General features: G+C 42.4%; 1 long non-coding RNA gene across 1 annotated transcript in view; it reads right to left on the bottom strand.

Moving 5' to 3' along the window:
- The window catches only part of LOC135526330 (uncharacterized), a 137,376-nt gene that overhangs the window by 59,428 nt on the left and 56,166 nt on the right, over positions 1-21,782 (bottom strand). The gene's annotated exons all lie outside the window — the stretch shown is intronic.

Here is a 21,782-nt window from a genome sequence, read left to right as displayed (position 1 = left end):
AAATCTAGGCCTATATGCAGTTGGGCCAAATATTGAACTGGTCTCTTTCTTAAAGCAATTGAAATCTAAATCTAAGACAATCAAAGTCCAACATCTGTTGTGGTTCTGAAAAAAAAATACAATAATAATCAGATAATAATCAGATGTAAATGGCTACTTAGTTGTAAATAATGTATTAGGCCGACTACGTTTCTTATTGAGTGATGCTGTTGTGCATAAAGAAAAATACCCAAATGTGTTCATTTGGAGATTAAATAAAACAGGCGCCTTTACAATAATACAACAAAATGTAGTGTTAGAGCCTTGAAAAGGCTGCCATTTTAATAAAAACAACTGTTCATTTAAAGTTTCTTAAAGTTCTCAAAACAGTGAAAACAATGCTGCCTTGGGACACTATTACGCATATGCGTAATTAGCTCCTTATAACCTCAGATGGATTTAGTAATCGCGTTAAATGCCACGCATTGCAACAATCAAAGTAACACTTAATAATATCATTAACATTTGCATACAGACTAACAGTAATCAGAGAATTACCTAGCTATGGCCCATCACCATCGATTTGCACGACCATCATTATAACCTGCTTATCAATTACTGATGCTTATTTCACCTGTAGATCGAGGCCTGTTGATTATGCATAGGTATTCACTGAGAACCGTAATCCAGGATGTGTGACATTTCTTTTTTCCTCGGACGTGTTACATGGCTTTTGTGATGGTAACGAGGTGGTACAATGGCATTGTTATTTACTTCAATGATTCCTAAATTGACTATTTAGACATATTTACATTTCCAATTTATTTAGCAAGTTATCGGAAAACATTTAATTTGCAATGTTAAGTCTGTGCCTTTACTAATGGGAAACTATTTATGCAAGTTACAAATCATTAATTCAATCTGTACAGGTATTATTTGAAAACAACTCTGTCGCTTGAAATCATACATTAACTATTCAGCACACCAACAGTAGGCCTACTTTCACACGCACACACACACACACACACATTTACAATCAGATACATACATGCTTGAAGTTTATGCAGATAATATAATATCTTTGCACATTTCAGCTAATTTAGCCTGACCAGCTTCCTATAAAAACAGATGAACGAAATGAACGAAAACTTTCTGTTGACCCTCCCTGGTCTCTCATGTTAGGCCTACTGGAAAGAACACGAAACAACCGCACACAAAGATATCAACTCAATAGCCTATTAACACTGTCTGCTTCTCAAGTTTCCAGCTCATGGTGTCATCATAGTGTCATTAATTCAATATTGGGACCCCCCCCCCCCCCCCCCCCCCGCCAATTACTCCCCAAAATAATGTTTCCATTGCAAAACGGGCGCAAAACGTAAGATTATCAATTAGGCGTCCAACAAGACAGTCTTGATTAGATTTGATTTGATTTAATTCCCTAACATCTGGGAGGGTGTCAGAGTCTTGATGAATTCCTCATCAGCGCAGGCCTGGGAGTCGTCGCTAATATCCCCAGAGTGGAAGTTGAAGCAAACGCTCTACACTGCAAGCAGATGTTCAGCAATAGTGAAGTACCTTTGTCTTTTGACAGATAAATATTCCACACTTGTCAGAGGTGCTAAATTAGCAATTAACATAATTTTTATACTTGCCATTCCCGAAAACCACTCCAAGACGAGTTACCCCGTGCCCCGTAACTCGTCACTTAAAGAAGTCTCTGGAGAGAGAGACCACCTTTCTGCCTGGACTCTCATACGATTTCAAATAGACAAAGGTAATTACACCTGATTATTGAAGATGATATACAAAAAGCTATTGGTAGACCTAACCATTGTGCCCTGTTGAAAATGCCACCCATACCAGCTTCTCATCACTCTCCCACCCATATGTTTATACGCATGTGTAGGACCTTGCCATGTTTTCTTCAATTAATCTTGTGTATTTGATTTAGTTTAGCTCAGGTTGTAACATTATAGTTTTCAGTTGTTGTCTCAACCCGCATGGGCCAACGTTTGCTTCAACAAAGTTTGCACCTGAAAGCCGCTCCGTCTTTTGTTATTGGGCCGCGAGGACACCCCACTGTGGCAGTGTCTCGCCCCGGGGAATGGGTAACAGCAGATCACTGCCCTCCCGCCTACCTTAGCCTTTCAAACTGAATATCTAGGACAATGCTTGTTAATGTCTCTCATTTGAAAAGGTGAATTAGAAGAGGGGGTTCCAAAGTCTTTCCATGAAGACCTGAAAATACTGCTAACGGCCCAAAGTAACTTTCACGCGAGTTAGAGGATGTTTGAATGGGAAGATAAGAGTTAACAATGTGGGCACTGAAAATGTGTAGCAGAGCTGTCAACATGCCTACTAGCGCGCCCACCACCGCTCCAGTTACGTAATGTGGCTCGCCACATGATCCACAGTTTCCCGCGGGGTTTTAATGGTTACGAACATGACGAGGCAGATCAATTCACTCTCCACGAACTGACTAATGAGTTAACTCAATTTCAATTCACACAAAAAAAATGTATAGGCCTATATGAATGTGCTAATATAACAACATTTTCACAAGTCTTTATACAGAAGATTTATCCAAACGTTGACACAGAAAATCAAGGAAAGTGAGAAATAATCGAAGATCTAAAACAATTTACAATTTTGTCATGGAGCTGTCAATCAGAGCAAAACTGTTTCAAGGCAGCTGGAACTATCGTTGCATAACAGTTGTGTGAAATATACCCAATATTTTTTACGCATTCCATACAGAGTTGCCCCCTGCATCTCCATCCGGTTAATCCAGTAGATGCGTCTGCTCTGCTCCATTGCATATCCCCCTGTACAATTTCTATCACATAACACATCACAAACAAATTATTTTGATATTAATTTGTTTTGTCATATAAGCTTACTCTGGTTGTTGCGGCATATCTAATCACCATAAAATATTTGTGGGATGGCTTGGATAGTTATCTCCCCAATACCCCACTGGCAAGTGACGAACAAAGGATGAACTACATCAGTCTGCTGTTATCATTCATTATCAGATGAGCTATTCGTTCAACATGGAATCATGGCGTCTTCTATGAAAACAAAACACCATTTACGAACGTTAAACCTCTCCAATATGTCTAACACAGGGTAGCCTACGTCAAATAATATCTAGAAATCCAAAATATAAGAATCATGTCGGACTTTGGTCAAATTATGCCCTGTTTTTGCTCTCGTGCAGTTTCAGTTTCCTTGCAAAGCGGTAATATGTTTATATTTTTAATGTGAGAAAATAAAAACACGTGTCCATAACTCATGTAATGTCATAGGGAAAACAATGCTCTCCATTTCACCTACACAAATCAGAGTCCAATTACTGTACATCACACTTGAATAATCAATTTAGGGGTGTTTTCATTATTTCCTTAAAATCAAATTAATTGTATGACCACCAAGACTCTTATCAAGGGACAACTTTTCTGACTCATGATACACATGGATTTCATTTCCCCCACTCTTATAATAACATATAATGTTCGTGAAATGTTCAAAATAACAGAATGCTATTGCACAACCAAGAAAGGTTCCACTTGAACTTTAAATGTCCAGGAAAAAAAAGTAACACACCAGACAGTATGTATACACTGAAGCATGACCATAAGCAAATACATTAAGGCCCCAGAGAGAGAGAGAGAGAGAGAGAGATAGGTCTAGCCAAAAGAGATGCAACAGAGACAACATTGTGAGCAGTGGCTGATTGAGAAGGGAAAGGTGAACAGACACACTGCTCGGTCAACTCTTCTCTTCCAGGGCCATGGATGGTGACAGTGGACCAGAGAGAGCAAGACAAAGTGGCGACATCATATGATCACAGTTGGGGCTAAAGTCTTGCCCTGGGCAACGGACCCCTTGCACCAGTAAATAAGAAGGGGAAAACCTCAATGAGAAAACAGTGCCTCAGCTCCACACATCCCAGGGGGTCAGAACATGGGATGAGAGAGGTCTTAGGGTGCATGGCCTCAACAGCCACCAGAGCACCTGTATAAGGACTGTAGGTGAGGAGTAGAAGGAGGGTTAAGTTTACACAAGTGTTGATGCTTGCACTAGATGACAGGGCCCAAGCATATGTTCAATGGATAGGGGAGTGAGACATTCTGCTCCTTATGTCTGCAGCTGACATAACACTGGAACATTCCTCTCCAACCCACTCTCTGCTCTCCACATCTCCATATTTGATTCTCCCACTGCGCCTTAGGCCCAAACAATAAGGCCAGGGTTATATTTCCCTGTAAAGAAATAGCAGCTATTATTTCATTGTCTGAAGGTTTTGTATCTTAGTGAATTATCACTGTTCCCATCTCGTTCCAGACTTCACACGTTCCCTTCGCTACAACCTAGCACACAGTATTCAACATCCATTTTCACCTGGGAGGCGCCTACTTCACCCACGCTATGATGGAAAAACATCTGTGCTATTGCTAATAACGTCTACCATGTCTACTGGACACTATTGTCCTTGCATGTTTTTGTCTTAGTTGCCACTATGGCAGCACAATGAGAAAGGTGTGTGTTAGGCTTGGAGAGGGAGGGAGGGGGGACAGGTAGGGCCTGGTGAGAGGGGGATGTGGGGGCTGGGGAGCCAGGTGCTGGCGGAAATTGCCAGACTATTGCTAAAGCGACCTCATGCCAGGATAATGCAAGGGCCATAGGTGTCCCTGAGTCAATCCAAACCCTCATGCTGATAGTCTTTCAATGCCTGTGGGACAATCTCTCCCGTAATTGCTTTTTCCTGTTTCAATTCTCCTCTGGACAAGGCCTAGGAGAGACAAAAGAGAAAATATTTTGTTTTCAGCTTTGCAAAAGTGCACAGCCATTATTTATGTGTCATGTTTCAGCATTTCTTATTTATTTGAAAGTGCAAATTGTGTCTCTCACTTGGATTATTGGTCACAAATATTGAGAGTGTTTTTGTTGTTGTCCTGCAGCCAAAAAAATTGTGAGGTTAAATGTAAACCTGGAATATATCATACATTTGATTGTGAAGCATTGTGATAAAATAACCAACAACATTGTAAAGTTTATATTTTATTCAGATAGCCTACTAGCCTAGGCCAGTCAATAGGTGTGACTGAAAGTGCAATTGTTTACTTAAAAATTGCTTTGTGATCGGCAACATTTTGCATGTCTTATCACCCACTTGTCTATCCACTAATTATGGGATTAGCTCAGTTAAAAAATAAATATTTTCATATGCTTTTCGAAAAATTCTATCCATACACCGGTATGATGAACTTTGACATATTTTTATTTTGGGATGGAGGGAGTTCACCCCTGTGCGCCAATTGAAACCCAAGCTTCTCTCTCCAAATGTTCCACTTCTTGCCTTGAAAGTACCCCATAACAATAATGGCCCATTTGACAGTCTGAAATGGTTCAAGTTTGTTTTCGTTTTTTTCCCCTTTGTGGTTTTATTATTTTATTTTATCACAATAACATCGAGTTTAAAATATATTCTCATTAAATGAAGGTAATGTATTATTATTATTGTCTTAATTAGCTCTATATCAATCAAGACTGGAAATTCCTATAATAAATCAAACAAATTAGGTTTACTGTTCTTCCGGAACAAAATAATTTAAAAACAAAATTATTGGTCGTAAATGTTTTTAATAATGAAGGCTACAATAAAAGCAGCAGGAAAGTTTCAAGTCAAACTATATGTGTCGATGTTTTAGATGTGATATAGTCTCCCTAATACAGCCTATCTCTGACGAAAAGAAACTGTGCAGCCAGTGGTTTGCGTTATTAACGATTCACTTGACATGTCCTTGAAAGGCTCAGGCGAAATGAATGTCAAGGAAACTTCAATCATGCACAATGGGTAAAATTGTACCAATTTCCCGTTTAAAACTATTAATGTGCCGCATGGTAGTGTGCAGCTGCAAGCGAATTTAATAAAACTCCAGCCATTTTAAGTTGATATGCTTCAAGAATTTGGGCACTTATTTTTTATATGACAGAAACATGGCCACATGTTGACGATAAGATCCATGAATCCCGGTACTACAAATTATACATATATCACATGAAACTCTCATGTAGCCTACGTGTTATTTATAGTCACAATGGCTTATTAAGTGTCAATAGACCTAAATAAGTGGATGATGATGCAACAAGGATTAATGTTCATGCATTTCTCAAAAACATAAACAGAATGCATCATATTCCATCTCAGCCAAATTCATATGACCCTAAGTATAATGCCATCTGCACAGTTTGTTTTAATTGTTGCCTGATATCAATAGAGTATCGTCTCTCCCGTCTGCCTGTTACATGTAATATGCTGTCCTTCATGCATTTGAAATGATAAATTGACGGAGATGAAGGGGGAGGCAAACATCTGTTGGCCTAAAAGAGATATTGTAAGACATTACTTTGGCTTACCAGGCCCTAGTGTACTAAACATTCACACCTATCCAGGTTAGGACAGTTGACCTTAAGAGCATGGTTATGAAGAATCAAAACGAATCTCTACAACAACCAAATCCAATGATTTGTTTGTACAGTACTTGAATGAATGACATAATGCAAATTTACACCAGCTAAAACAACACAAGCCTGTGGTACACCTTACATTGTGATAAAACTGGGGTCAGATATTTTCTAGAGCAGATGGTCAGGGGGCCAAAACATAATTTTCAAATCATTTGTAGACTGCAATTTGACCTCAATAAGCCCAAACAGATATAACCATTTGTCTAAAACATAATCATTTGAAACCTCGCTTACATTAGCATACAATCACATATATCTATCTATTATGTGTGGGAATACTTTGGAACAGATTTCCAAAATTAAAATCACCTGGAGCTGATTTGCTGGTGTATTGACAGTATTTTATGTCTAATAATAAAAAATACATGGGGGGCCAAATAAAATCACCAGCAGGCCAAATTCGGACCCCTGGCCGCCAGTTGGGGAACCCTGCTATATGGAAAAAAGCTCCCTAGCCATTAATAAGTGTCTGCGTGCCTGTCCAAATTTCCGATAGTGTGTCTGCCAAATACTCAGTTTAATTTACCTTGTCTAGATAATGATTTTTCGTGTATTACCTAAATAAGGTGAAATCTGGGGCATGCAGACGCTTGTAGACTGGTTTTTGGAGTCAGTGAAGTGTGAAATTGCAACACCAGACAGCCGGCATAATAGCACAGAAGGGGGCTAATGTCCCTGCTACATTCACAGAACATTTTTATAATGGCTAAATTAAAAGAAAAAAACTATAGATTTATACTCTCGTCAGTTTTGACATTGTTTTTCCCCATTTTATGTCAGTCTTTCTCAGTGTTGGTGATTCTATATGTCCATTTTGTTCTCTCATTAAGATTCACTAACGAGATGATTACCCGTAGTTCTCTGTTCGAGGGAAACAATATGAGTAGTGGAAAGAAAGAGAAAGAAAGCGAGGGTTGATAATTTGAGCCCCTTTACAACCAACCCCCCCCCCCCCCCCACAGCCTGACGTGTCACAGGAGGAAGAGACAGAACAATTCAAATTAATAACTGTGAGCTGCTCTGTTTCCGCTCCACCCCACCTAGTTAACACACTCAATCACACACTGCACACACACACGCATGCAGACACTCAATCACACACTGCACACATGCATGTGGTATATGCACACAAACATGTATGCATATGAGTGCAGTCAGTGCACACACTCAATCAGATACACACTTTGAGAGCAGTCTGTGCACACACACATGCACTTGGGCGTAGGAGGAACCAAGTTTACGTTCTGAGAGAAAAATCAACAGAAACGTTTGTTTTGTTGGCCTTGGCCATTCCCAAGTTCATTCTAGGTGGTGTCACTTATTTCAGATCATTCTGGTATCATTACACACCAAAGTGCCACCAAATCCCTCCGACTCTCCCCTTAACACTCCCTCTGGTGCAGAACGTAACCTCTCTCAGAGCGGAGGTCACTATTTTGGTGGTCTGGCCTCCCCAGTCACTGGACCAGCTCCTCCTACCAACACAACTCCCTAAGAGCTTGGACTCTATCGTCTCTATAGTCAACATCAAAGGCCTTTATGGTTCAGAGTAAGATGGGGTTTTGGGGGGTCTTTTTGATGCTGGAAACATGTTGAAGGGTAAAATACCGCCCGTGATTGATTGATTGGCATGTTTCACGGCCCAATCAGCATCATTTGCCTTTTTAGGAAAGAGTTTAATGTCGGCCACGAAAAAAACAAGACGAGCCGAAGAGTCCAACTGTGACCTGGACTATATTAATCCAAAACACACGGTCGTGGAGCAGAGATCGTAACCTCTGGTGTAGAAACAAATCCATTGTTTGTACAAACTATACAGAATCATAGAGAATGTTTTCTGGTGTAAAGATGTTGCAAGACAAATATGATATGCATCCAAACTACGCCCCAAAACTAAAGTCGCAGAGTTCTTTAACCCAATGAGAGGCCCACTTTTGGGTTTTCTGAAAGTTACAAAGCAGATAAAATCTTGATAGTGAAACATTTTGGAGTTAAAACAACGTTGCTGATCGTGAGACATTCAGGTTAAATATTGTTTTGATGAAGGTTCTCATTGGCGGCAGCTGTAGACAGACTTTTGGCTAAGTATGGGAGGATAGTAGACAGACAGACATCCCAAGCGGTTTAGCCTTGTTTAAATGTATTAATCCACTTCTAATTCCAGCTGGCCCCCTGAGAGTGGGACCCCTCCAAAAAAAAATATCTGCCCATTAATTGTGAGGTCAGGCAGAAGGGGAGGACTGGGCGTATTTGTTTCCGCTCCAATCAGTTTGTAGAGGTCCAGCGATTAAAAAATGAAGCCCAAACCTTTGCTCAACGGGGGAAGTAACAAAATTATAAATTCTCAATTCATTTCTGATTGTGCGAGTCAAAATACTGTAAGGGCAAAGTAGAAGAGAATTTGTAAGAAGCTGCAGACTGATACCAGCATCTTTTACAAGCTTCCTGCATCTGGCAATGATAAAGACACCTCTGCCTGCGAGCAGAGCAGTCAGTCAGTTCCCCCATGCCACCAACCCAACACAGCCACAACCTAACTCCAGGCAGCTACAACTGACAAGCAGCCTTTATAAAGCCTGCCACACCTAACTACCACCCCCCCCCCCCAATTATGAGGGAACTACAGCTAACCTCTGAGGGGGTCCCACACTGTCACTTCCGATATAAACATGACACGATACATACAGTAATTAAGGGCCATTTCCAGTGCCATGATCAGGGTTTGAGTTTTAGTGAGGTCCGGATGGGGGAACCTCTTGTCAGAGGCCCAACCCAAAACTTTGGGCCTCTGATTCCTCTCTATTTCGTTCTCCTCTGCATGCATTGCAGCCTGCCTCAGCCTTACCACTGAGCGCCACATCACTGTCTCAGTAGCATACTATCTGTAAATCAAAATTAATCTGAGAATTTTGTAGCATATCTTTTGCTGCTGCTGAGATAGGCTCCATTTAACATTAGTTTCTTACTTCATCTTTCTAGCTGGCTAAGTAATACTAGCCAGAGCCCTTCAACGTTACTGCAACCGACCTCTCTGCAGGCAGCTAGCCTGACTGACATTTATATAAGCGACTATTTAACAGTTGTTCACTCATTCTCGGTTTTTGTTTGTTTGGGGCATGTCTATAGACATGGCTAATCTTGTCTCAGAGTATTTCGTATTATTCTATACGTATAACCGAGACATTCCATTTAGTATGGTATGTATTCATTTGTGGATGTCCATCCCTCATTTCGTATGATATGCTACGTACTATCATTTGTATTATATGGTACGAATTTGCAATTGCCTTTTGTCCGGCATCTCACAAACACACTGTCAGCAGCGTCTCTAGTTGCCTACTTGAGCTGATTGCGAGCTGGGGTAGTTCATTTCACTCTGCCTGTGGCGTGAGAGGGAGGATTTATCAGTTTGTGAGAGTGTTGAATGTGATGATAAAAAGCCAAATTCAGGGAGGCAAATCGGAGGGATGCAGGTGAACATAAAGAACAAACCACTGTTCATGCTTCCACTCATTCACAAAGAAGCAAGCACAATTAGAACTCTGTCAGATCAAAAATATTGTCACACCCTGATCTGTTTCACCTGTTTCTGTGATTGTCTCCACCCCCTCCAGGTGTCGCTTATTTTCCCCAGTGTATTTATCCCTGTGTTTCATGTCTTTCTGTGCCAGTTCGTCTTGTATGTTTAGTTAAGTCAACCAGGGTGTTTTTCCCGTACTCCTTTTCTAATCCTCCCGGTTCTGACCCCTACCTGACTGTGGACTACTTTCCTGCCTGCCTGATCATCCTGCCTGCCCTTGATTCTGACTGCCCTTCGGTACCTATTGGACTCTGATCTGGTGTTGACCTTTTTGCCTGTCCACGAACATTCTCTTGCCTACCCCTTTGGATTAATAAACATTGTAAGACTCCAACCATCTGCCTCCTGTGTCTGCATCTGGGTCTCGCTTTGTGCCTTGATAGTTTGAACTGGCCATGACAGACCCAGCAAACATGGACCAGCTCCGCCACGCTGTCTCCCTGCAGCGAACCACCATTGGGAGATATGAGGAGTTGTTACAGGGCCTTTTGGAAGGGCTTAGTTCCTTGACGGAAAGCCATGACCATGGACTAAAGGCTATTATGTATAAAATCAGGGAGTTAACTCAGAGGTTGTCTGCCACCTCTGAAAACCCCAATCAGACAGTCATTTTTCTGCTATCTGTGGTGAGTTTGTATAGCGTACCCCGATTCCCCGAGAACCCAGCTTACCTCCTCCAGAACAATATTCGGGGAATCCTGGTACCTGCTGGGGTTTTCTTTCTCAGTGCTCGCTTATTTTTGAACTACAGCAATTTTCGTTTCCTTCAGACCAATCGAAGATGGCGTATATTATTACGCTAATTTCGGGAAGGGCACTCTCCTGGGTTACCGCAGTTTGGGAGCAACAATCTGCCCATTTGTGGTCATCTGGAGGAATTCATGGCAGAAGTGAGAAAGGTATTTGAGTCTCCGGTTTCCGGGAGAAAGGCGGCCAGTAAACTGCTTGACTTACGTCAAAACCCCCGTAGTGTGGCAGACTACGTGTTTGATTTTTCGCACGTTGGCCGCCGATAGTGCCTGGAATCCGGAGTCTCTTTTCAATACTTTTTTTGCACGGATTATCTGAGGAGGTAAAGGATGAGTTAGCTGCTCGGGAATTGCTGATGGATCTCGACTCCCTTATCGCCCTAACCATTCAAATTGATGGATGCCTAAGGGAACACAAGAGTGAGAGGAGGTCTGGTCTCGGGCACACTAGTGCACCCACTATGGCGCGTTCACCTCCAAGGGAATCCGGACGTTTTCCAAAGGTAGTTCTTCCGAGAGGATTCGAAGCCACCCGAGCACTCTCGGGAATCTACGACAGGTGAGTTGGATACTCCTGAGCCTATGCAGTTGGGAAGAGCTAGGTTATCAGTTGGGGAATGCTCACGAAGGATGGATAACAACTGTTGTCTGTACTGTGGAGGGGCAGGACATTTCATAGCTACCTGCCCTATTAGGAAACCCTTGTCTCTAGTGGGTACCAGTAGTATGGTTAGTCAGACTGGGAGATCCCTAATTCTCATCACCCGCACACCCCTTTTTGTGCTTGTGCTGTGGGGAGACCAATCTAAGTTTCTCCGAGTGCTCATTGACTCTGGGGCTGATGAAAGTTTTACGGATGCCATTTTAGCTTCGGAGCTTGGTTTTCCCACTCAGCCTCTCTCTGTGCCCATGGATGCTAGGGTACTGGACCGCCGCTCTATAGGGGAAGTCACCCATAGTACTGTACCCGTTCAATTACGGGTTTCTGGTAACCACAGTGAGACAATTACAGTCCCTCCTCATAGCATCTCCCCATGTTCCGGTTGTTTTGGGATTTTCCTGGCTTCAAAAGCACAATCTGATGATTGATTGGACCACAAGCTCCATCCTGGGTTGGAGCCCATTTTGCCATTCCCACTGCCTTCAAGCAGCACAGCCTTCCTCATGTCGTCTTCCTCAGGATGTTAGCAAGACTGTGGACGTCTCTGCTATCCCCACAGAATACCATGACCTCTTGGAAGTGTTCAGTAAGGCACGTGCTACTTCCCTTCCCCCGCACCGTCCTTATGATTGTGCCATTGATCTTCTCCCAGGCACTACACCACCCGGGGTCAGTTGTATTCTCTGTCTGGACCAGAGACCAAAGCTACGGAGGAGTACATAGAGGAGTCTCTGGCCACTGGGGCTGTCCATCTGTCTGCATCTCCTGCTGGAGCAGGGTTTTTCTGTGTGGAGAAGAAGGACTAGACCCTGCGTCCATGTGTTGACTACCGGGGACTTAATGACATGACTGTCAAGAATTGTCACCCCCCTACCTCTCCTCTGCGTTTGAACCTCTCCAGTGAGCCACCATATTTTCCAAGTTGGGCCTTTGAAATGCCTACCACCTGGTTCGGATACACGAGGGGGATGAGTGGAAGACAGACTTCAACACAGCCAGTGGATGTTATGAGTACCAGGTCATGATGTGCTTCAGGACATGTTAAATCAGTTTGTGTTTCGTGTACCTTGACGACATCCTGTTTTTTTCCCGATCTGCACAATAACATGCTCTTCATGTAAGACAGGTCCTTCAGCGCCTCCTGAAGAACCAACTGTTCGTGAAAGCCGAGAAGTGTGAGTTCCACTGCTCTACAATCACCTTTCTAGGACATGTCATTGCTGAGGGCAATTTTCAGATGGATCCTGGAAAGGTGAAAACAGTGGTGGATTGGCATCAACCAACATCCAGGGTGCAGTTGCATCGGCTTCTTGGTTTTGCAAACTTCTACTGCCGTTTAATTCTGGACTACAGCACCACGGCGGCCCCCCTCTCAGCACTCACCTCTCCCAACATACCGTTCAAATGGTCTCCAGCTGTCGACAAAGCCTTTGTGGACCTGAAGCATCGGTTCACAACAGAACCCATCCTCATCCATCCAGACCCCTCGCGTCCATTTGTGGTGGACGTGGATGCTTCTGATGTTGGAGTGGCCAGCCTGTCCCAGCAATCTGCCCAGGACCAGAGGCTTCATCCCTGAGCCTTCCTGTCCCATTGTCTCAATCCTGCTGAAAGGAACAACGATGTTGGCAACCGCGAACTCCTGATGGTGAAGATGGCGTTGGAAGAGTAGAGGCACTGGCTGGAAGGAGCAGAACAGCCATTCCTGGTCTGGACCGACCATAAAAACCTGGAATATCTCCATACAGCCAAGCGCCTCAACTCCAGGCACCCCAGTGGGCCCTCCTGTTCACCAGATTTAACTTCACCATTTCCTACCACCAAGGGTCAAAGAATGTGAAGCCTGACGCCCTCTCCCACCTATACAGTTCCTCTACCACACCCTCGACCTCTGAAACCATTCTCCCTACCTCATGCCTTGCTGCCACACCCTAATCGGTTTCACCTGTTCCTGTGATTGTCTCCAACCCATCCAGGTATCGCTTATTTTTCTTGGTGTGTTTATCCCTGTTTCCTGTCCCTCTGTGCCAGTTTGTCTTGTATGTTTAGTCAAGTCAACCAGCGTGTTTTTCCCATTCTCGTTTCATAGTCATCCCGGTTCTGACTCCTGCCTGACTCTGGACTACTTTCCTGCCTGCCTGATCATCCTGCTTGCTTTGATCTTGATTCTGCCTGCCCTTCGGTACCTATTGGACTCTGATCTGGTTTTGACCTTTTCGCCTGTCCACGACCATTCGCTTGCCTACCCCTTTGGATTAATCAACATCGTAAGACTCCAACCATCTGCCTCTTGTCTGCAGCTGAGTCTTGACTTGTGCCTTGATAAATATAAGCGTTGCGTTCTGAGCTTTAATCAACGCTGGAAGCAATATTAAGATGATTTATTTTCTTTATTGTGTACAAAATATATATGTTATTCCTGTATTATAAGAAATTACAGAGGTCAATACCTCGGTGTCCTCATATGTAGTTACGGCCGTGCCAACATTGCTCCCAATATCCGCTGCTCATTATGGCTGTCCGTGTTAGCCTGACGGCCTTTCATATCTCTCTCTCTGCACCCACCGCTTGGCCATTTACCATACACTCAGCCATCAGACATAAGCCACGTCCCACACAGACACACATATATGCACACACACACACACAAATCCACCCACCACTGCTACTCTGACAGAAAATTAGGCCCAATTAAAAGTAACCAAAGGCGGAGAAGTAAAAACCCAATTATTTTATTTTTATTTTGCATTCTTTAAAAAATATCTCTCTTTCTTTACCATTCTCTCACCATCCCCCTCATATAATGATGTTTGAGTGCTGCAAGACTGACAGAACAAAATAGATTGTTGTGGAGATACTAATTATTTAATACATTATTTATTTTCAAAGTGGTGAACGTGCCAAACTGTTACAGTAGATGGAAAATTACAGGCTGGTGCGACAGTGAGTGACATCTGAACAGAAGTGTCGGGCCAGGGGGTGGGCAATGCCCACTGAACCATCCAAACGTGCCCATGCCCTTAATGCCATGGCAACAACACCTACCCAACCATGCCTCTGCTTCTATTTCCAAACATTTACCCTATACAAAAGTGTCAAATTAATCATGGGCACCCTTTTCCCTCCACCTCCCACTCTGTTATTGTTGCCATTCTAATAGTCAACCTTTATCTTCACGGCTTCTCGGCTAAAAACCACAATCAATTTACCTCAGCAGGAGCCCAGAAACATCCACAACTGTAAACATACAGAGCCTTCAGAATGTAGGCCTATTCACACCACTTGACTTTTTCCACATTTGTTGCATTACAAAGTGGGATTAAAATGGATGAAATGTTTAAAAAAATCTACACAAAATACGCTGTAATGTCAAAGTGGAAGAAAAATTTCTAGCATTTGTAAAACATTTTTGAAAAATAAAACACTAATATATCTTGATTAGATAAGTATTCAACACCCTGAGTCAACTTGGCCACGCAGGAACATTCACTGTCTTATTGGTAAGCAACTCCAGTGTAGATTTGGCCTTGTGTTTTAGGTTATTGTCCTGCTAAAAAGTTAATTAATCTCCAAGCAGACTGAACAAGGTCTTCCTCTAGTATTTTGCCTGTGCTTAGATCCATTCCATTTATTTTTTATTTTGAAAAACTCCCCAGTCCTTAACAATTAAAAGTATTCCCATAACATGATGCAGCCACCACTATGCTTGAAAATATGGAAAGTGGTACTCACTACTGTGTTTTATTGGATTTGCCATAACACTTTATATTCAGGACATAAAATTACTTGCTATGCCACATTTCTTAGCAGTATTACTTGAATGCCTTCTTGCAAACAGGATGCATGTTTGGAATATTTTTATTCTATACAGGCTTCCTTCTTTTCACTCTCTCAATTAGGTTAGTATTACGGAGTAAGTGTCAATTTTCTTCTATCACAGCCATTAAACTCTGTGACTGTCTTAAAGTCACCATTGGCCTCAAGATGAAATCCTGAGCGGTTTCCTTCCTCTCTGGCAACTAAGTTATGAAGGACGCCTGTATCTTTGTAGTGACTGGGTTTATTGATATACCATCTTAAGTGTAATTAATGATTTCACCATGCTCAAAGGGATATTCAATGTCAGCTTTTTTTCTCTCTTTTCTTTACCTATCTACCAATAGGTGCCCTTCTTTGCGAGGCATTGGAAAACTATCCTGGTCATTCAAATCAAATTTTATTTGTCACATGTGCCGAATACAACAGGTTTAGGACATTACAGTGAAATGCTTGTGATTGAATCTGTGTTTGAAATGTACTGCTCGACTGAGGGACCTTAAAAGATAATTGTAGGGGGGGGGAGAGAGAACACCTTCATGAGAGTCTAGTCTTTCCATATTAATATATAGGCCAAATCGTTTGGATGCTACCGAAGTCTTCGTGAGAAGACCAATCTTCGGGATGTCCACGACAGATGAGGAAGGCCGACATAGGAGGATGCGGTGGATTGAGATGCAGCCCATCCAAATAAAAACGTGTTTAAAAATTATGTTACACGGTTGAGTCAATAGACTCTTAAGGTTAAACACTATTATTGCACACAAAGTGAGTCCATTCAACTTATTATGTGACTTGTTAAGCAACCTTTTACTGCTGAACTTATTTAGGCTTGCCATAACAAAGGAGTTGAATACTTATTGACTCAAGACAATGGGATGTGAATACTTTCTGAAGGCACTGCAGCGAGCCAGTTCAGATTCACTAGAAGGTCTCGAGTCACCAGACATAAAACAATGTGTTTGTTCACTGTAGCTTTAGATTTCCGGGCTAGAGGCCTAACTGTCCCCGTAAATGTTCCCAATTGGCACTCAGAAAGAAAAAAGCACTCTGGAAGTTACATTTAGGCTGATATTTCAATAACCAAAACGCTATATTCAATCTGATATGCAGTACACGTCAAAAGTTTGGACACACCTACTCATTCAAGGGGTTTTCTTTATTTTTTACAATGTTCTACATTGTAGTATTATAGTGAAGACATCCAAACTATGAAATAACATAATAACACAATAATGGAATAATGTAGTAACCAAAAAAAGTGTTAAACAAATCAAAATATATTTTAGATTCTTCAAAGTAGCCACCCTTTGCCTTGATGACAGCTTAGCACACTCTTGGTATTCTCTCAACCAGCTTCATGAGGAATGCTTTTTCAAAAGTCTTGAAAGAGTTCCCACATATGCTGAGCACTTGTTGGCTGATTTTCCTTCACTCTGCGGTCCAACACATCCCAAATCATCTCAACTGGGTTGAGGTTGGGTGATTGTGGAGGCCAAGTCATCTGATGCAGCACTCCACCACCCTCCTTCTTGGTCAAATAGCCCTTACACAGCCTGGAGATGTGTTTTGGGTCATTGTCCTGTTGAAAAAAAATGGTAGTCCCACTAAGAGCAAACAGGATGGGATGGTGTATCGCTGCAGAATGCTGTGGTAGCCATGCTGTTTAAGTGTGCCTTGAATTCTAAATAAATCACAGACAGTGTCACCAGCAAAGCACCCCCACACCATCACACCACCTCCTCCATGTTTCACTGTGGGAACCACACATGTGGAAGATCATCTGTTCACCTTCTCTGCGTCTCACAAAGACATGTCGGTTGGAACCAAAAATCTCCAATTTGGACTGATCAGACCAAAGGACAGATTTCCACCGGTCTAATGTCTATTGTCACAACACAACACAACTGATTATCTCAAACACATTAAGAAGGAAAGAAATTCCACAAATTTTTAACAAGGTACACCTGTCAATTTAAATACATTCCAGGTAACTACCTCATGAAGCTGGTTGAGAGAATGTCAAGCGTGTGCAAAGCTGTCATCAAGGCAAAGGGTGGTGTCACAATTTTCTATAGGTGAAAGAGAGTCGGACCAAAATGCGGCGTGTCTATTACGATCCATGTTTAATAAAACTGAAGTAAACACGAATCAATATGAAAAACAATAAACAATACACGAAAACCGAAACAGCCTAATACTGGTGCAAACTAGCACACGACAGACCTAAGGACAAAAGGACAATCATCCACAAAACCCAACACCAAACAGGCTACCTAAATATGGTTCCCAATCAGAGACAATGACTAACACCTGCCTCTGATTGAGAACCATATCAGGCCAAACACAGAAACAGACAAACTAGACACACAACATAGAATGCCCACTCAGATCACACCCTGACCAAACAAAACATATAAACATACAAAGCAAACTATGGTCAGGGTGTGACAGGTGGCTACTTTGAAGAATCTCAAATACATTTAGATTTGTTTAACACTTTTTTGGTTACTGCATGATTCTATATGTGTTATTTCATCATTTAGATGTCCTCACTATTATTCTACAATGTGGGAAAAAGTACAAAATTAAGAAAAATCCTTGAATGAGTAGGTGTGTCCAAACTTTTGACTGGTACAGTACATGTTAAAATATTTGCTGTTCCTATGCCGAACTCGCTTGCTCCCGCGACTTCGCCGTGGACCTTATGAGAACGTTTTATCAGTGATACATTGGAACCACGGCATGAATAACCATGTCCATGTCCAGAAAGTGTTGCATCAAACAGCATAGGATACCAAACTTGGGTGATTCTAAAATGACTATATAGGCCAAGATTACAAAAACTTTGGAGGGGTAATACATTTCTGTGTCGTGTTATATGTGTTGTAAATAAATAATTGTTAATATATATATATATATATATATATATATATATATATATATATATATATATATATATATATATACATTTCTGTGATAATTAATAAAAGTGTATGAAAGGACAATAGTGAAAATGTATAGTTCATTATAATACAAAAAAACACCAAATCTGGCACAGCATAACATTGTCAAGATTTTCATTTGCTAAATCTGGTCACCTTATATTACCTAGCTACACTTACTGTGGCTTTGATGATGCTTTGTTCTCCCTGCACATATCTAGTAAAGCAAATCTCACAATAGACAGATTAGAAGAACTCTAGATGTAAGAGTAGCTTCTGCTCTAAACCATCACACACTTCAATAATACAACATGATACGGATAACACCAATAGACAAGCATGTGCAGACATTTTAAGAGGGCTTATTTTCCCATTTGCAAACTCCAATTACAGAAAGAGTCAGACACAGCTGGCTAACAATCATAATGACTAGCTAGGCATCCACCAAGTCTCTAAAAAAGCAAATATCTAGCTACAGCTCTGAAATACAGAACTGCATAAACATGATCATACAGTATCATATGCAAATAAAATAAAATTGTATTGTTCACATACACATGGTTAGCAGATGTTAATGTGAGTGTAGCGAAATGCTTGTGCTTCTAGTTCCGACCATGCAGTAATATCTAACAAGATATCTAACAATTTCACAACAACTACCTTATACACACAAGTGTAAAGGAATGAATAAGAATATGTACATATAAATATCTGGATGAGCGATGGCCGTACGGCATAGGCAAGATGCAGTAGATGGTACAGAGTAGAGTATATACATATGAGATGAGTAATGTAGGGTATGTAAACATTATATAAGCGCCATTGTTTAAAGGGACGAGTGATACATTTATTACATCCATTTTTTTATTACTAAAGTGGATAGAGATTTGAGTCAGTATCTTGGCAGCAGCCACTCAATGTTAGTGATGGCTGTTTAACAGTCTGATGGCCTTGAGATAGAAGCTCTTTTTCAGCCTCTCGGTCCCAGCTTTGATGCACCTGTACTGACCTTGCCTTCTGGATGATAGTGGGGTGAACAGGCAGTGGCTTGGGTGGTAGTTGTCCTTGATGATCTTTTTGGCCTTCCTGTGACATCGGGTGGTGGAGGTGTCCTGGAGGGCAGGTAGTTAGCCCCCGGTGATTCGTTGTGCAGACCTCACTACCCTCTGGAGAGCCTTATGGTTGTGGGTGGAGCAGTTGCCGTACCAGGCGGTAATACAGCCCGACAGGATGCTCTCGATTGTGCATCTGTATTTTCGGTGACGAGCCAAATTTCCTCAGCCACCTGAGGTTGAAGAGGTGCTACTGCTCCTTCTTCACCACGCTGTCTGTGTGGGTGGACAATTTCAGTCTGTCCGTGATGTGTACGCCAAGGAACTTAAAACGTTCCACTTTCTCCACTATTGTCATGTCGATGTGTATAGGGGGGTGCTCCCAAATGCCCTCACCTCCTCCCTGTAGGCCGTCTCGTCGTTGTTGGTAATCAAGCCTACCACTGTAGTGTCGTCTGCAACTTGAGTATTGAGTTGGTGGCGTGCATGGCCAGGCAGTCATGGGTGAACAGGGAATACAGGAGAGGGCTGAGAACGCACCCTCATGGGGCCCCAGTGTTGAGGATCAGCAGGGTGGAGATGTTGTTTCCTACCCTCACCACCTGGGGGTGGCCTGTCAGAAAGTCCAGGACCCAGTTGCACAGGGTGGGGTCGAGACCCAGGGTCTTGAGCTTAACACTATGGTGTTAAATGCTGAGCTGTAGTCGATGAACAGCATTCTTCCATAGGTATTCCTCTTGTCCAGATGGGTTAGGGCAGTGTGCAGTGTGATTTCGATTGCGTCATCTGTGGACCTATTGGGGTGCTAAGCAAATTGGAGTGGGTCTAGGGTGTCAGGTAGGGTGGAGGTGATATGATCCTTGACTAGTCTCTCAAAGTACTTCATGATGACGGAAGTGAGTGCTACGGGGTGATAGTCATTTAGCTCAGTTACCTTAGCTTTCTTGGGAACAGAAACAATGGTGGCCCTCTTGAAGCATATGGGAACAGCAGACTGGGATAGGGATTGATTGAATATGTCCGTAAACACACCAGCCAACTGATCTGCGCATGCTCTGAGGATGCGGCTAGGGATGCTGTCTGGGCCGGCAGCCTTGCAAGGGTTAACACGTTTAAATGTTTTTCTCACGTTGGCTGCGGTGAAGGAGATCTCGCAGGTTTCGGTAGCGGGCCGCGTCAGTGGCACTGTATTGTCCCCAAAGCGAGCAAAGAAGTTGTTTAGTTTGTCTGGGAGCAAGACGTCGGTGTCCGTGACAGGGCTGGATTTCTTTTTGTAATCTGTGATTGACTGTAGACCCTGCCAAATACGTCTCGTGTCTGAGTTGTTGAATTGCGACACTACTTTATCTCTATACTGACGCTTAGCTTGTTTGATTGCCTTGCGGAGGGTATAGCTACACTGTTTGTATTTGGTTGTTTCCGGTCGCCCTGCCATGATTAAAAGCAGTGGTTCGCGCTTTCAGTTTTGCGCGATTGCTGCCATCAATCCACCTTTTCTGGTTAGGGAAGGTTTAAATAGTCACCATGGCTACAATATCACCGATGCACTTGCTAATAAACTCGCACACCAAATCAGCATATACATCAATGTTGTTGTCTGAGGCTATCCGGAACATATCCCAATACACGTGATCGAAGCAATCTTGAAGCATGGAATCAGATCGGACTAGCGTTGAACAGACCTGAGCACGGGTGTTTCCTGTTTTAGTTTCTGTCTATAGGCTGGGAGCAACAAAATGTACTCGTGGTCAGATTTGCCAAAAGGAAGGCGAGGGAGGGCTTTGTATGCGTTGCGGAAGTCAGAGTAGCAATGATCCAGAATGCTGCCAGCCCGGGTCGCTCATGCGATATGTTGATACAATTTAAGGAACCTTGTTTTAACCTCTTGATGCTATGGGGGCGCTATTTCATTTTTGGATAAAAAGACGTGCCCGTTTTAAGCTCAATATTTTGTCACAAAAAGATGCTCAACTATGCATATAATTGATAGCTTTGGGAAGAAAACACTCTGACGTTTCCAGAACTGCAAAGATATTGTCTGTGAGTGCCCCAGAACAGATGCTACAGGCAAAACCAAGATGAAACTTCAACCAGGAAATGAGCAGGATTTTTGAGGCTCTGTTTTTCATTGCCTCCTTATATGGCTGTGAATGTGCAAGGAATGAGCCTGCCCGATCTATCGTTTCCCCAAGGTGTCTGCAGCATTGTGACGTATTTGTAGGCATATCATTGGAAGATTGACCATAAGAGACTACATTTGCCAGGTGTCCGCCCGGTGTCCTCCGTCGTAATTGGTGCGTCATCTTCAACTGCACGTCTTTTTCCAAGCGATTCACCGGAGAAAGGAGACTACCACAAACAATATATCAATGAAGAGATATGTGAAAAACACATTGAGGATTGATTCTAAACAGCGTTTGCCGTGTTTCAGTCGATATTATGGAGTTAATTTGGAAAACAGTT

The sequence above is a fragment of the Oncorhynchus masou genome, chromosome 32 (genome assembly GCF_036934945.1).
Source record: "Oncorhynchus masou masou isolate Uvic2021 chromosome 32, UVic_Omas_1.1, whole genome shotgun sequence".
In the NCBI taxonomy this organism is placed as follows: Eukaryota; Metazoa; Chordata; class Actinopteri; order Salmoniformes; family Salmonidae; genus Oncorhynchus; species Oncorhynchus masou.
This window is presented reverse-complemented; position numbering and strand designations above follow the sequence as displayed.